At 48.4% G+C, this 14,348-nt stretch overlaps 1 protein-coding gene and 1 pseudogene across 1 annotated transcript in view; both read left to right on the top strand.

The window, feature by feature from the left end:
* The window catches only part of ATP9A (ATPase phospholipid transporting 9A (putative)), a 109,915-nt gene that overhangs the window by 1,217 nt on the left and 94,350 nt on the right, over nt 1-14,348 (top strand). The gene's annotated exons all lie outside the window — the stretch shown is intronic.
* Nucleotides 7,596-7,714, top strand: LOC112471224 (annotated as a pseudogene).

The raw sequence follows: 14,348 nt of genomic DNA, 5'->3' as shown, positions 1-14,348 counted from the left end.
ACCCTCCCACCCCGCGCCCCGGCCCTGGGCGAACCCGAACCAGCAGCCGCAGGAGGGCGGGAGGGACTGGTAGATTGGAGACCCCTCCAGCCCCCACCATTTAAGGGAAGTGGCCCTTGGCAAGCAGGGCTCGCCACCTGCTGTGGCTTTCCCCGCATTGACAGACCCAGGACAGCGTAGGCGTGGGCCTCCCTCGCTCGGAGAGGGGATGGATTGATATTTTGCGCCCTTCTGTCTTCCTGTTCGGAGGATGGCAATGACCTGTTGAGGTTTTGAGGGGCTGAGGCACCGCCTGCGACAGATTTACCCAGTGGTTGCGGGGAGCTGGTTAAAATGCAGAATTCCAGGCCCCCGCCCAGACCCGCCAGTCAGTTCTTACGGGAAGGGTGAGACCTGGAAATGTGCATTCCCCCGGCCCGCCCAGGTGAGGCCGAGGTCCCCTGAAGGCTGAGAATGGCAGCTGGGCGGGGCTGCGGCCTCGGATCCGCCCTTCCCCCTTAGCGTCCTGTCCTCTCTGGCACTATCCTGTGGCCGCCGCTTATTGCAGCGTCAGTTGCTTGGTGCAGAAGGTGGGGAGGGTGAACCCCTAAGGTGGCTTCATCAGGTGTCCATGGAAATTAAAAAAATAAAAATAAAAAAAAAGGAATGATTCCAGCTGCCATTTTGTGGGGTCTTTGTCCCTGTCTGCCTTGAATCTTCCGGTGAGGTGGCCCTATTGATGTAACGTAGAGGAGGAAACCAGCTCAGCGAGGTTGGGGACCGCTGGGACCGAGCTGCAAAATGGAGATTGAACTCAGGATGGTTCTCTGTTCTCCCGTGTTTGAATCCTGACCATTCAGGACTAAAGAATGGTGACAAATAACCGGGAGCTCTATGCCTGGAATAGTGCTTGCCTGTAATATACATCCTCAATAGATACTTTAATACATTTATATGAAACTTGGACTCTAAAGTTTAATTATTCATGCCGAAACCAATTATGAAATGCCTACTATATGCAGAGTCCATACCACGTGACTGGGATGCAAAGGTGAATTGAACAAGACCTGCCCAACAGGTGCAGGTGTCCTGACCCTGGCTGTGCATTGGAACCACCTGAGAGGCTTAAACAGTTACTGTCGCTGCTCAAAGATTTTAGATCTTTGAAAAAAGAATCGAGGGTGGGGGCTGGGTATCTAATTTTTTTAAAGCTGCCAGATGATTTTAATGGCAGTGACAGCTGAGAACCTCTGATTCAGTGCATGAGAGAAACTGCAAATAATTAAGTAATAATCACCACGATAGAACTATGCACCATTAATATGGGGACCCAGAGGAAGTGGGGAAGTCAGTTAAAAAAGAAAAAGATTACTATTTGGTATTGGAATGGAAGATCACACTCCCTTTAAAATTTGTCACTTTGGAACTAATTTATTTTCTAAACAGTGACAAGGATTCAGGTTCAAATCGTGTATTGGAGAGCCAGGCATTTGCAGGTACGTCCTTGTAGTTAGTCTGCATTTTTAGGCGTAGCCACGGGAAGGTGGGAATCTTGGTATATGAAACACTTTGGAAGAAAGTGATGGCAAGATTTCCTGAAATATAATAGGGAGTGGGGAGTTGAGGTAAAGAAAGAAGAACTTATATGATGTGTCACGCTCTCTGCTGGGCACTTGAGATTAAATGGCTGTGTTTTTAATCTTTATCACGATGGTGCGAGTTTTGGGAACTGATTTCCCCATTTTATAGACAAGAAAACTAAGATTCAGTGACGTCAAAGAATTTGCTGGAGACGAAGAGTAGTCATTGCGAGGGATTGGTTTTCTACCCAGGCAGCTCATTTCACCTCGTGGCTCTAAGCTGTTGGTTGGTTGGGGGGATTTTGTGGTTAAAAGACAAAAACAAAAACAAAAAAAAGTAGGTGCCATGAGTCCCAGGAGGTAGTGTCACTCAGTATTAATTATGTCATGCTGCCAAGACATGCAGTCTGTTTGCTGAAGGAATCCTGTGCTCATTTTCTCTTGAGACAGCTCCACATCCTGCTGTTGAGGAAGCTGTTGCTGCAGTTTAGTTAGGAAACAAGGCATTTGCCCCATATGGCTGGAAACCATTTTCTGACGTCACGTGCTTCGTTTCTGGCTGGAGTTCTCTTCTTCTTGGTGAAACACAGGAAATTGGTGGTTTAGAGCTTGGGTTTGGGAGTTGAGCTGGGTTCAAGCCCAGGCCCTACTCCTTATCAGCTGTGTGACTTGGGAAAATTACTTTACCCAAATTACTGTACCCAATTACTGGGTCTCAGTTTTTTCACCTGTAAAGTGGGAATAACAATATTTATACCTCATAGGGTTGTTTTGAGACGCAATTCATATACAATTTAGAGCACTAAGCATTCAGAACACCTTCATATTTACTGGTGTGGTGGGTCCCCCAAAGACATCCACGTGTGGCCCGTGACTGGTACCGTTCATGGCAAAAGGGACTTTCCAGATGTGAAGTTAATGATTTTGAGATGGGGAGACGATCTTGGATGTCTCAGGGGAGCCCTACGGATAATCACCAGCATCCTCAAAAGAGAGGCAGGAGCGTGAGTCCCAGAGCTGGGGAGAGACCTGAAGATGGAGGCTGGACCACAAGTGGAGGAATACGGGGCATCTAGAAAACTCGAGGGAACAGATTCTCTTCTGGAGCCTCCAGAAGGAAATGGTCCTGCCAACACCTCGATTTTAGACCCACGAGACCCGCTCTGGACTCCTGACGTCCAGAACTGTGAAAGAGTAAGTTTGTGGTGATTTGTTAGGGCAGCGGGGGAAGCTAATGCAGAGGGTGTGTCTCGTAGGCCTGGGGAAGGGATTCTCACACTAAGCTTCTAGTCCCAGTGAGGCTGCCCGGTCGGACTGGGAGCCACTTAGCATGGCGGGTGCAGCTGGGGCATCTCAAGGCTCAAGGGTGCAGAATATAAACCGACATATTGCGTGACTCATACACTGACCACTGAGGGGGGGAATGAATACTTATTTAAGATTTGCAGTGTTTTGCCCTAAACTAGTGTTTTCTCACTGGGCTGCGGAATGGCCCTTTGACGTTGCAATATTTTTATCCTCGTTTCACTAACAAGTAAACTGAGGCCCAGAAAGATTAAGCAATTATTTGGGGCCAAGAATGCGTGGCAGAAACCAATAAGAACTCAGGTGAGTCTGACTCCAAATTAAGAGAATGCGGGGCGGGGGGCGGTTCTGGGAGCAGCCAGGGCTGGCAGCTGGGAGGCATTTATTCATCACCTCTGTCCCCTGTGCTGGTTTTTCTCAGTTTATTTGTTTTTCCCACCAGTAACAATGAATGATTCTTTTGCCAAGTGACCGCAGGAGAGAGAATCTGGGAGTGGCAGTTAAGGTATATTGCATTTTGAAAACTGCTGTAAGACTAAAGATAATGTCGTCAGCTACAGTTTTAAATACGCAGGGCAGGATGCTGGCCTTTTTGCTTCGTGGTTGAGTTTGAATGCCAGGATCACACAGACTCAGGGTAATGACCAGGTTTGCCGTTTTAGTCCTTATAGAAGTCTGTGTCACTGTCCTTCCCCCTGTGTGCCTCAGTGTCCTCTTCTGTAAAATGGGGGCAAGTAAGAGTGCCTTTGTGGTCTGGTATAATCATGCACAGCAGCATGTGAGCCCTCAGAGACCGTCCGAAATCGGGGGGCCTCACGTGGACCCCTGCGCTGCATAGCATCTTTCTAGATCTTTGTAGAGGGTCTGGTGAGAACTCTGGCTGGAAAATGGCCACAGGGTACCTGACTGTTAGAAGCTATCACAGACCTCAAATTACTGAGTGTCCGGTGACAGGGGCACAGCAGGCCATGTGGCCCTTTGCAGCCGTCCTCGACACCAGGCCAGGGCCATGGTCTGTCAGTGATCAGATTTCACCATTCTCGGAAACTGAGAAGAATCGTGTCACCGTAGGGAGTTCTTCCTATAGATACGTTTAATTCGGTCGAAAGGTCTGCACTCTTTATTGAAGCTGTCACTTCTAATTTGGGGGGTTAAAATGCCCTTTTCCTTTTGACATGGTGGGTGTCGTATTAGGTATACAGTACCGTTGATTCTCATTATTCACAGTAGTTATGGTCTGTAAAGTCCCCGGTGACACCGAATTAGTCAATAGTGAGCTACTGCTCCTGAGAAAAGTACGGGGTTAGGTGACAACGAGCCTCTGCTCACAACATTTTTGTCAACCGATCAACGCAGAACTTTGTTGTAGATACATTGTTTAAACACACCGCATCTGGTGTATATTGCTGACCCGTCAACACCGAACTCACCAACAACACGGTAGCTCATGTCTGAAGGAAGCTGATCTTGTATTTCCCCTGAGGCACATCACAGCTTCTCATCCTTGGGGACCCGAGACAGTACTTCAGCACTGTGCCGGGGGCCGTCGTAAACGTGACATGGCTAACAGAAAACACAAAATGTGACAAACAGGGCACTAAAGAGACAGTGGAGAGGACACGCGTTTGGCATGAGCTGAAACAAGACAGAGGGTCACCTCGTTTGACCTCAGCCGGGACCGTGCGTGAGGGGGGTTCAGGTTTGGTGCACTCCATGCGTCTGTGAATGACCCCAAGAGTGCTGTGGGCACTGATGTCGAGGTTACGCATTTTCGGCAGCAGATGAATTCACAAATACCGGGACCACGAGCCGTGAGGGTTAACCAGTGGACAGGCGTGTGTGCCTTTGCAGTGGAGCTGGGGTTCGGTATACAGAGTGCAGGGGTGTGTTTAGGGGAAGCTGGGGCAGGGGGGATCGTGCTGGTGGGTGAAATGCAGGACCCTAGCCCTTCCCCTCTGTGGCAGAGTGGACAGTCACATAAACAGCTCTTCATTCCCTCAGATGAGAACAGGACAAGGCTTGGCAGTGGTGCCCTGCCAGGCAGCCCAGCTGCACTTCTGCCGTCCATTTTCCATTGCAGAGTCCCTGCCGAGGGCCCTGCTCTGAGCTCACCGGTCACGGGCAGTGACACCAGGGGAGACGGAATCACGAACCCAGGGAGAGAGGCTCAAGGGTAGAGTGTGGACGCAGGAGCCGGGCCCACTGGGGCTGCCCTGAGGAAGGCCGGTGAGGGCAGGCCTTACACCCCAGTCCCCAAGGAAAGAGGGCGGCCATGTGACCTTGACCTCAGCCACATACACACAAGAAGTTGGAGGAAGGAGGCAAGGTGTTGAACGATCTCTTTTTGGACTTTATTACTTTTCAGATCATTCTTTTAATATCTTTACTAAGATGCAAATGATGAAGGTCATTTATTAGGGCTGGCCGCATGTTATGGCCATCTTTGGAAATGGACATGAAGCATCTCCAGCTTCACTCATGACAGTGAGTGGACTTGGGTTTAATTTAGAAAGAAAACGACTAGCCGTAAGGGTTTTGCTGATGACTTTTACCTGAAGAGTTAGGATGGAGATGGTTTCTGAAGCTAGCATCTGTTTTCTTTCCTGTGTGTGACTTTGAGAGATTGATACCAAGTATTCAAAGGATGGCCAGTGGGGAATGTCAGCAAAGGTCACTGTAGGTGGCTCACTGCCAGACATCGAAAGGTGAGCAATTATTTTTATGGTTCTTTCTGTTTGTCCCAAATGATACTTGTTTTCTCTTTGTGTTCCTAATAGGAAGTTTCCTCTTAGGATACATTTAAGTCAAAAAGTACCCAGTAAAAGAAAAGGTTGAAGTCAGTAATAGTTGATGAGGTTTGTAGACGGCCCCCAGATCACGCCTGACATTTAGGAAGCAGCAGCCTATGCTAAAATGCTGCCGTCAGTCCAAAAAGTACAATATTGTTGCTACGAGGAAACAGACGTGGACGATCTGATTGTGCTGATAGATTAAAATTTTTTTTTTTCTTTTGCCAAGTTGTTTCTGAGAAACATGATTTTTAAAACAGTGGTTAGTTTACCAGGTCGATTGGGGATTTTAATGTCACTTTCGTCATTGTCTGAACAGGTTTGGGGGGGTATGGGGGAGCCCAGTTGGAAGTGGTCCCGTGGAAGGAAAGGCTTGTTGTGGGGATTGTGGGGATTCTCGTGCCTCCTCCCAGTTAGGCGTCTATGGCATTTGCCAAACGCCGGGGATGAGCCTGTTAGCTGTCTTTCCTGAGGAAGAAGCAGTGAGAAGTGTGAGCAGGGCCCTCCTTCCTCATAGAACAGGGCCTGGCAGAGTCCCGCAGCCTCGGCTGGGCCATCTGCCGTGACACAAGGTGAAGTCAGATGGGCCTGGTTAGACCTGAGAGATTCTCTGCTTTGGCACTGTTGATGTTTTGGGTTTCATCACTCTCTGTTGTGGTGGGTGCCTTTTCCATTGTAGGATGTTTAGCATCATCTCTGGCCTCCACCCACCGAATGCCAGTAGCTTCCTCTCCCTATTTGTGACAACCAAAATGTTTAGACATTGCCAAGTGTCCCTTGGGCAGGGTTAGGGGAATGGGGAGTGGGGGTGGGCAAAATTACACCTGTTAGGAACCACGGGACTAATGGGATGAATATACACTATGAATGGCCATGTCCCTTATATGTCCCTTATTGACTTTTAAGGTGACTCATCCTGTCTTTAAAAAAAAAAAAAAAAGAAAAAGAAAAACCAGTTAGGCAAGAAATTCATGTTTGGACTATTGTTCTTAGCTATGAGTTAAGCTTTCTGATTTAATAACTAAGGGAGCTTGGAGCTGTTGGAAGAGAACATTTGGGAAGTGTTAGGGGCTGATTTGTATCTGCTACCCCTTCCCCCCAATTCATATGTTGAGGTCCTGACCCCCAACACCTCAGATGGTGACTGTATTTTGAGACAGAACCGCTAAAGAAGAGATTGAGCTTAAACGAGTTAAGTTCAGGCTGACTGGTGTACTTATAAGAGGAGATTAGGACACAGAGAGAGACCAGCGGTGTGAAGACAGACTGTGTGAGGACACAGGGGTAGGCGGCCGTCTGCAAGCCAAGCGGAGAGGCTTCAGAGGACACCAACCCTGCCGACACCTTGATCTTGGACTTTCGGCTTCTGGAACTTTGAGAAAATAAATTTTGGTTGTTTAAGCCCCCCCCCTCCCCGTATTTTTTCACAAACTAATAATACATGAAGCATCTCGTTTATGGCTATTTTGGCAGGTGTGGTATCTCTTGGTATTATTAATAAAACTTTATTTTAAACTGATCTTTGTGAGTTCTTTAGCAAGAATAAAGAAGTCTCGAGAGCTCTCTCTGAGCGTGTTGCAAAGTCATGTGGACTGGGCTGAAAACAGGAACCCAAGTCACCAGGTGTTCTGCAGGGTGGGGGCACTAGGCACTGTCCCCCGATGTTTCCTTTTGCTTAATGAGTTTACAGTAGTCACATTTCCAGGTTGCACTTTATTGAGTTAGTTCTCGTCACTTAGATTTGTGCTCGATTAGTTTGGTGAGAATTAGAATCATCACTGACCATTGTTCTGTGCGTGTTAGGTGGCCGGCACTGTTCTGGGCTGATTTATGTGGACCTTCCTGCTTAATCATCCTGACAACCCTGTTTACAGTGATGAAACTGAGGAGCAGAAGGTTTTTTTCCTTTTAGAATGGTTTTGATTTAGAATGACAAGGACTTGTCTATGGCCATGCCACCTTGAACAAGCCCGATCCCGTCTGATCTCAGAAGCTAAGCAGGGTCAGACCTGGTTAGTACTTGTATGGGAGACCACCTAGGCAGACCAGGTGCTGTAGGTGTTAAAAAAAAAAAAAAAAGAATGACAAGGACTTTTCTCAGTGTTTTAAAACACTTTGTGGCACCAGGGACCGGTGCTCCTGTGAGAATCTAGTGCCTGATGACCTGAGGTGGAGCTGAGGCGGTGATGCTAGCGCTGGGGAGCGGCTGCAGATACAGATGAAGCTTCGCTGGCTTGCCCGCTGCTCACCTCCTTTTGCGCTGCCCAGTTCCTAACAGGCCACGGACCAGTACTGGTTCATGGCCCTGGGGTTGGGGACCCTTTTTCAAAGACTCATTTTAATTTGAGTTTAGGCAGCAAATTGCATCTTGCAGCCTGTCCCGATGCCCTCTCCCACATGAGTGTTCCTATACTGTCCATTTAGAGCAGGTGATTTTTGTCGGGAGAGGAATTGGGGTTTTTTGAGGCTTCAGTGATGTGGAGGTGCATGTGTCTTCCATTGTTCCTGGTAAAGGCTGATTATTAAAAGAAATGATGTGACAGAGAGAAATATTCTAGAAGTTTCAAATTACGCCAGCAACTATACATTCTTAAGAAACAGTATCTGTTTTCAAAGTTACATGTCGAGCCTTATTTTCTCCCTCACCCACTCTCTATGAGACATATTTGCGCTAATGGGGCAGAAAGTGCCGAATGTCTACGTCTAAAATGTCCTCACTGTAAAAGGAAATCACTCGAATCCGAATTTGTTTTAGCAAATAAAATTTAAAACTGGAGAACTTCATCCCCCTTCTCATGTTTCTGCTCCCAAGAAATTAAAGGCACTTAGAGGCTGTCCTACACGGAGTGACACAACCACATCCGGGTAAATCAAAGGACCAGGTAGTAAATGAGTAAGGCCACCCGTCCCACCTGGCAGGTATTTTTCCCCTAAATAAGCTAATTTTAAAAGATTATGCATATATACACACACATGCATACACGTTCACACCCAGAAAAGGGCATCAAGTGGACACACGCGTGTAACCTGTAGCCACTAAAGAAACAGGCCATTCCCTCAGAAGCCTCCCCCTGTTCCCTCCCCCCAACCCCCACCTTAGCCTGTACCCTGACTTCTAACAGCAGAGATTCGTTTCACCTAGTTTGGAACAAATTTAGTCACGCAGCACCTGCTCCCTCGAGCCTGGCTGTTCCGGCTCCACGTTCTGTGGGTAAGATCAAGCCATGTCGCCCGTGCGTTATAACGTGTTCATTCCTATGGCCACACGTACACCTCGTGTGACTGTGTCATCTCTGTCCTGTCTCCTCTTGTTGGACGTTGGGGCTGTGTCCAGTTTTGGCTCTCGTGAGTAGCGCTGCTGTGAACATACCTTTTAGTCCCTTGACCGCGTGGCCGTGCCGGGCGCTAGAGTCTGTCGTGTTTACCTTTAGTAGAAACTGATAATTTTCCACCGTTTCGGTACCAGCAGGCAGGGTTCTGATTCTGCCTCCTCACCAGCACTCGGCGCTGTCTGTCTCCCTTCGCTTCAGCCATCCTCGTGGGAACATAGTCGTGTCACAAGAAATTCTTTTTCTTTTTTTTTATGATTTATTTGAGAAGCTTCCTCTTCTTGATCTGAGGTTAAGTTTTAGACATACAGGTTAGCGCAGCCATGGCACCCCTGAACCTCAATCTGGCAAAACAGTCACAGCACAGCCGCCTTCTCTTTCCCGTTCTTCTTGAGTAGGTTGCATTACGAGGAAAACACTAAAAAAAGGTGCAAAATCGATGTAACGTTTTTATTTTCAATTTTATGTTATTTATATACAATTTTACATGTTCTGCATCTGCTTATTTGTACATTATAAGTATAAAATTAAAACTAAAGGTACGCGTATGTATTAAAGAAAGATCGGAGGACAGAAAACCGCTGGACGACGTTAACTTTCCCTTCAGGACGAGCAGCCCCGACACGAACGTTTCAGCGTGTGCTGCGTTCTCCGTGGCTGGTTTCTGTGTGTAAATTACAGCCGTGTAACACGTGTGTTTTTATTGCCTACTCTGTTTGTTTATTTTTAACAGTAAGGCACATATATATTTACACGGTGCGTTCACCTCCCATAGTTAGATTTCTTTCTGTCACCACATATTTGACCCCCTTTGACCCCGTCTACCTCCCCGCTCCCCTCAACCCCTACCCTCTGGTAACCACGAGTCTATTGTCCATGTCCACACGTCTCTGTTTGTTTGTCCTGTTCATTTGTTGCCTTTAGGTTTATATCTCACATATAAGCGATATGTGATTTTCAACTTTTTCTGTTTGGCTTATTTCGCTTAGCAAATGGCAGGATTTCATCTCTTCTTACGGCTGAGTCATATTCCATTGTATAGATGTACCACAGCTTCTTTACCAAACATCTATCGTAGGACACTTCCTTTGCTTCCAGTCCTGGCCACTGTGAATAATGCTGCTATGAACATCGGTGTGCAAATATCTTTTCGGATATGCGTTTTCAAGTCTTTGGGGGTAAATACCCAGTAGAGGGATTGCTGGATCATAGGGTAGATCAATTCTCAGTTTTCTGAGGAACCTCCATACTGTTTTCCATAGTGGCTGTACCAATTTGCAGTCCCACCAGCAGTGTATGAGGGTTCCTTTTTCTCCACCTCCTCTCCAATATTTGTTATTACTTGTCCTGTTGATTATAGCTATTCTAACGGGTGTGAGATGGTATCACATTGTGGTTTTGATTTACATTTCCCTAATAGCTAGCGATGTTGAGCATCTTTTCAAATATTTGTTGGCCATTTGTCCTCTAGGGAGAAGTATCTGTTCAGGTTCTCTGCCCATATTTTGTTTTGATTGTTTGTTTTTGTTGTTGTTATTATTGAGTTGTATGAGTTCCTTATTTTTCCTACTCTTTTCACTTAGCATTGTAAATGTAAGGCTTTACCTGTATCACGAGATACTTCATAAATGACACTGCAAATGACAACGTAATATTTCTTTCAGTAGATTTTCGCCAAATTTCTTAACCAGGGCCCTGTATTTTCACAAGTCAATTCTCGTTTTCATTTTTTAAATGATGTTTTCATACTGAACACTGGACCTCCAAAGTAGTCACCCCAAAGGCAGACCAAGGGCAAGATGAGGGAGGCACAGACTCTCAGACCCGAGAAGTCACCTGTTTGAGGTCTGATAATTTCGATCTGCAGAGTGACACTCACAAAACAGCTATGCTTGCTTATCACACCGTGGACAGCGGAATTCTTAGCCTTGGTTTTTGGACATTTTAGAGGCTGCCATGCATTCACTCCATAAATATTTGCTGAGCACTTACCCTGCCCCTGGCACAGTTTCGATATTTGGATAGAGCAGTAAAACAGACAGGAATCCCTGCCAGCGGGAGCTTCCAGGTGGTGACACGTCACAGATTTTTGTCACTCTCTTGATTTCATGGGTGCCAGTACCACTGCCCTGGGCGGTTTAAGTGGATTGTCTTGTGGCATTGACACGCAGTTCCCACACTGGGTACTGTCATTATTCCATTTCCCAGGAAACTGAGGCTTAGGGGGGTTCAGTAACCCTCCCAGGGGCATGTAGCTCGTAAGCTGTTGCCTTCTTGTCTCACTGGTCCTGGCTCAATTGTCCCTTCTTCAGAGAGGCCTTCTCGGACCACCCACTCTAAGGGAGCTGCCTCCCACCTAGTGACATGTTTCTGCGTTTTACTTATTTATTTATGTATTTGTTTGTTTATTTTATTGTTGTTGCTTGTTTTCTGTTGCCACACTCCTGTCTGCCTGCAAAATAGTAGGCTCCAGGACAGCAATGCTCCAGTAACCCCAAAGGACTCTGCGTTCCTAATTCATCAGGGAGGGAAGTGGTGTGTGGGGACACGGTGTGCTTTCAGTGAAGGCGTGAGCTGAGCATTGGAGCTGGAAGGAGGAAAAACAGTGGAACCATCTTCTGCACAGAAAGGAAAGAGAATTCAGGTCCTTTTTCTCCTCCCTCCCTTCCCCTCTCCTCCCTCCCCCTTTCCCACCCCACTTTCCTCATTCCCATTGCTTTAAGGAATTAGCCACAGAAGCAGCTTGTCAGAGGCCTGGGCTGCAGATCTCAGATTGATTCCACGTTTGCCAATTGGCGGGAGATGTCCCCTTTTCGGTCCTCACTGGCTCTCCCAGCAACTTCTGCAACTTCTTGTGTTTCCAAGCGGCCGCATTAACTGGGGCTGAGGCTCCGTCAGATGCTAGCTAGCATCCCCCTGAGTCGCAGTGGGCTGCCGTGTGCCACACAGCGATACAAGCAGCTCGGCTCAGGGGACCAGGGCTTGCTCCACAAAGACGCCTGCACAGCCAAGCCAGAGAAGGCGTGCGTGGCCCGGCAGGGACCTGACTCACTCCAGGCCCTGCCCGAGCTCCGTCCCCAGCTCTGGGGCCCTGCACAGGACGGATGTCCAAGTGCTAGAGTTTTCTTTTTTTTTTTCTCTCCATCACGAAAGCGATAATTTCTGTTATAGAAAAGCAATGGGTCCCGTTGCAGAGAACCGAAAGCTCGAGTTATTTAAAGTCATCGCTCTGAATGTTAATGCTGAGGTGCATTAATTTCTTTCGGTCTATATATTTATCGAATGGCTGTTCAGTGACACTATTTCGGTTTGTTTTTGCCATTATAGATTAGAACTTAGTCTAGAGGGGATATCTCGATGGATGAGCTTTCTCCTGAATTTTGGCGAGTGTACACAGGCTAGAATCCCAGGTCACCGGGTTAAATGGAGCACATGGGCGTTCCAGGGCTGTAACCTCACGTCACAGGCGGCCTTCCGGAAGGGCTCTGCCATTTTACGCCCCGTGAAGGCCGAGATTGCCTCACATTCCAGGGTCAGGGTAGGGGCGATGCCCTCCCCTTCCATCTTAAATTTGCCTGCCCACGAGATTGGGAAAGTTTTAAAAAGAGAGAAAGTAGGAGCATGTGTTTTCCTTTCTCTGTCTACAACAAGCCGTGCTTCCTGTTTATTAATGAGTGAGATGCACGAGGGCGGGGGACAGAAGGGGCCTGCGGTTGCTTGAGGACACGCTGGCTTATACAATACATGCTCTGTGGATGTTCTCGATGAACTTAACCCCTCGTGATGGCGTGGTCGGTGGCTATGCAAGAGACGTTTGGGAGTCTGCAAGCATTCAGTGAATCTGAATGGTGAAAGAGAGCCTGTGCCTGTGTGTAGGCAGCAGAGCCCAGTGCAGCCGTGTCTGGCTTCCTTGCAAAGGGCGGCGGTCGGCAGCACTGTGTCTGGAGTGCAGGGTGGCATTCCCCTGCAGCAGCGACACTAGGACAGGTGCGAGCAGGCTGCCTGGGGAGTGGTCTTCCACACCTGAGCTGTCATCGTACCAGACCCTCAGCACCTGCACTGCCTCTTCCTGGAGGGACAGGTGTTGGAACCTCTGGTGCTTTACAGGCGCTCTTGGAAACATCTCCCGTGACCTTCTTGGGGCTGTCACAGTGCCAGAGCCACGCCCGAGGTGGAGCCTGCTGTAGCAGTGGCTGCTCCCAGGTTGCCACGAGAACAGGGTGGGGGCCAGAGTCCAGGAAGGGAAAAGGGTTTCTAGCCGAGGTGGTGGCTCCCCGAGGCCAGGGGTGGGTGCTGAGCATCTGGAGGAGTTGAGAACGGGGATTCGAGCGAGGCTGCCTCGGTTCAAGTGTGGGCTCTGCCACTGACGGATGACGGGCTGTATGACCTTGGGCGGGTGAGTTCACCTCTGTGCAATGGGCGTGATTGCAGTGCTCAGTAGTTTGGAGGACTAAATGGATTAATGTACAGAGGGCTGAGATCCCAAAGACGGTGGCCCCTGGGAATCACGAGAGCAGTGTTAGATGTTGCTAAGGCTGGTGGTGGTGGGGTGGAGGGAGGAGCCAGACGGGTCTGGGCAGTGCCACTGGGGACCCTCGGTGTGTTCCTGTGTGTCCCTGTCATCTGGGCTCCTCCCTACGTTGCTGTCCAGACAATTCAGAGGTGTGGAGTGAGGTCTCCAAACGCTGCGGTTAAGAGCGTTGGCTCTGGGGTCAGCCTGCTGGACCCACAGCTGGCTCCGCCCGTCCGCAGGTGCAGGACTCCCTGAGGGGCTGTCCCCTCATCTGCCAGGTTGGAGCAGCCTGTCGGACTGTGGTGAGGTTTAGGGGAAGTGGTTCCCACTGAGGGCTTTGCCGTGAGCACGTGGCCCACACTGAGCACTTTATAGATATTCTTATTTTGGTGTCTGAGGGATTGCCTTCTATTTAATCATTTAATTTCATTCGGTTCTCTGGCATTTTGTGGTTACCAGGGCTGGCTGGGTGCTGAGGCACCAGACCTGTCCTGGACCCACGAGCTCATGGCTGAAATCCCCGGCTACAGGGATTTCAGGAAACCGATAAGAAAAGTCTAAGGGAATGCGGCACACGAGACCCGTGTGCTGTTTGGTGGTGGTGTAGGGGTGTTTTGTTTCTAAATTTAGAAGTAGTCAGTCGCACAGTCCTGTGTAGTTCAGTGTTTGAAAGGTACAGAAGTGGGCACATTGCAAACTCACGTCTCCATCCCACTTCATTCAGCTACCCGGGGCCCCTCCTAAACGCATCTATTTCTTTGGAGTCATTCCAGTGAATTTTAAAGCATTTATCAAAAAGAGCCTGTGTTCATTTGTCCTTTCTGCTTCCCTCCCTCCCTCCCTCCCTCCCTCC

Source organism: Pteropus alecto, unplaced genomic scaffold (assembly GCF_000325575.1).
Source record: "Pteropus alecto unplaced genomic scaffold, ASM32557v1 scaffold45, whole genome shotgun sequence".
In the NCBI taxonomy this organism is placed as follows: Eukaryota; Metazoa; Chordata; class Mammalia; order Chiroptera; family Pteropodidae; genus Pteropus; species Pteropus alecto.
The sequence above is the reverse complement of the archived record's forward strand: the minus strand, read 5'-3'. Positions and strand labels throughout refer to the sequence as shown.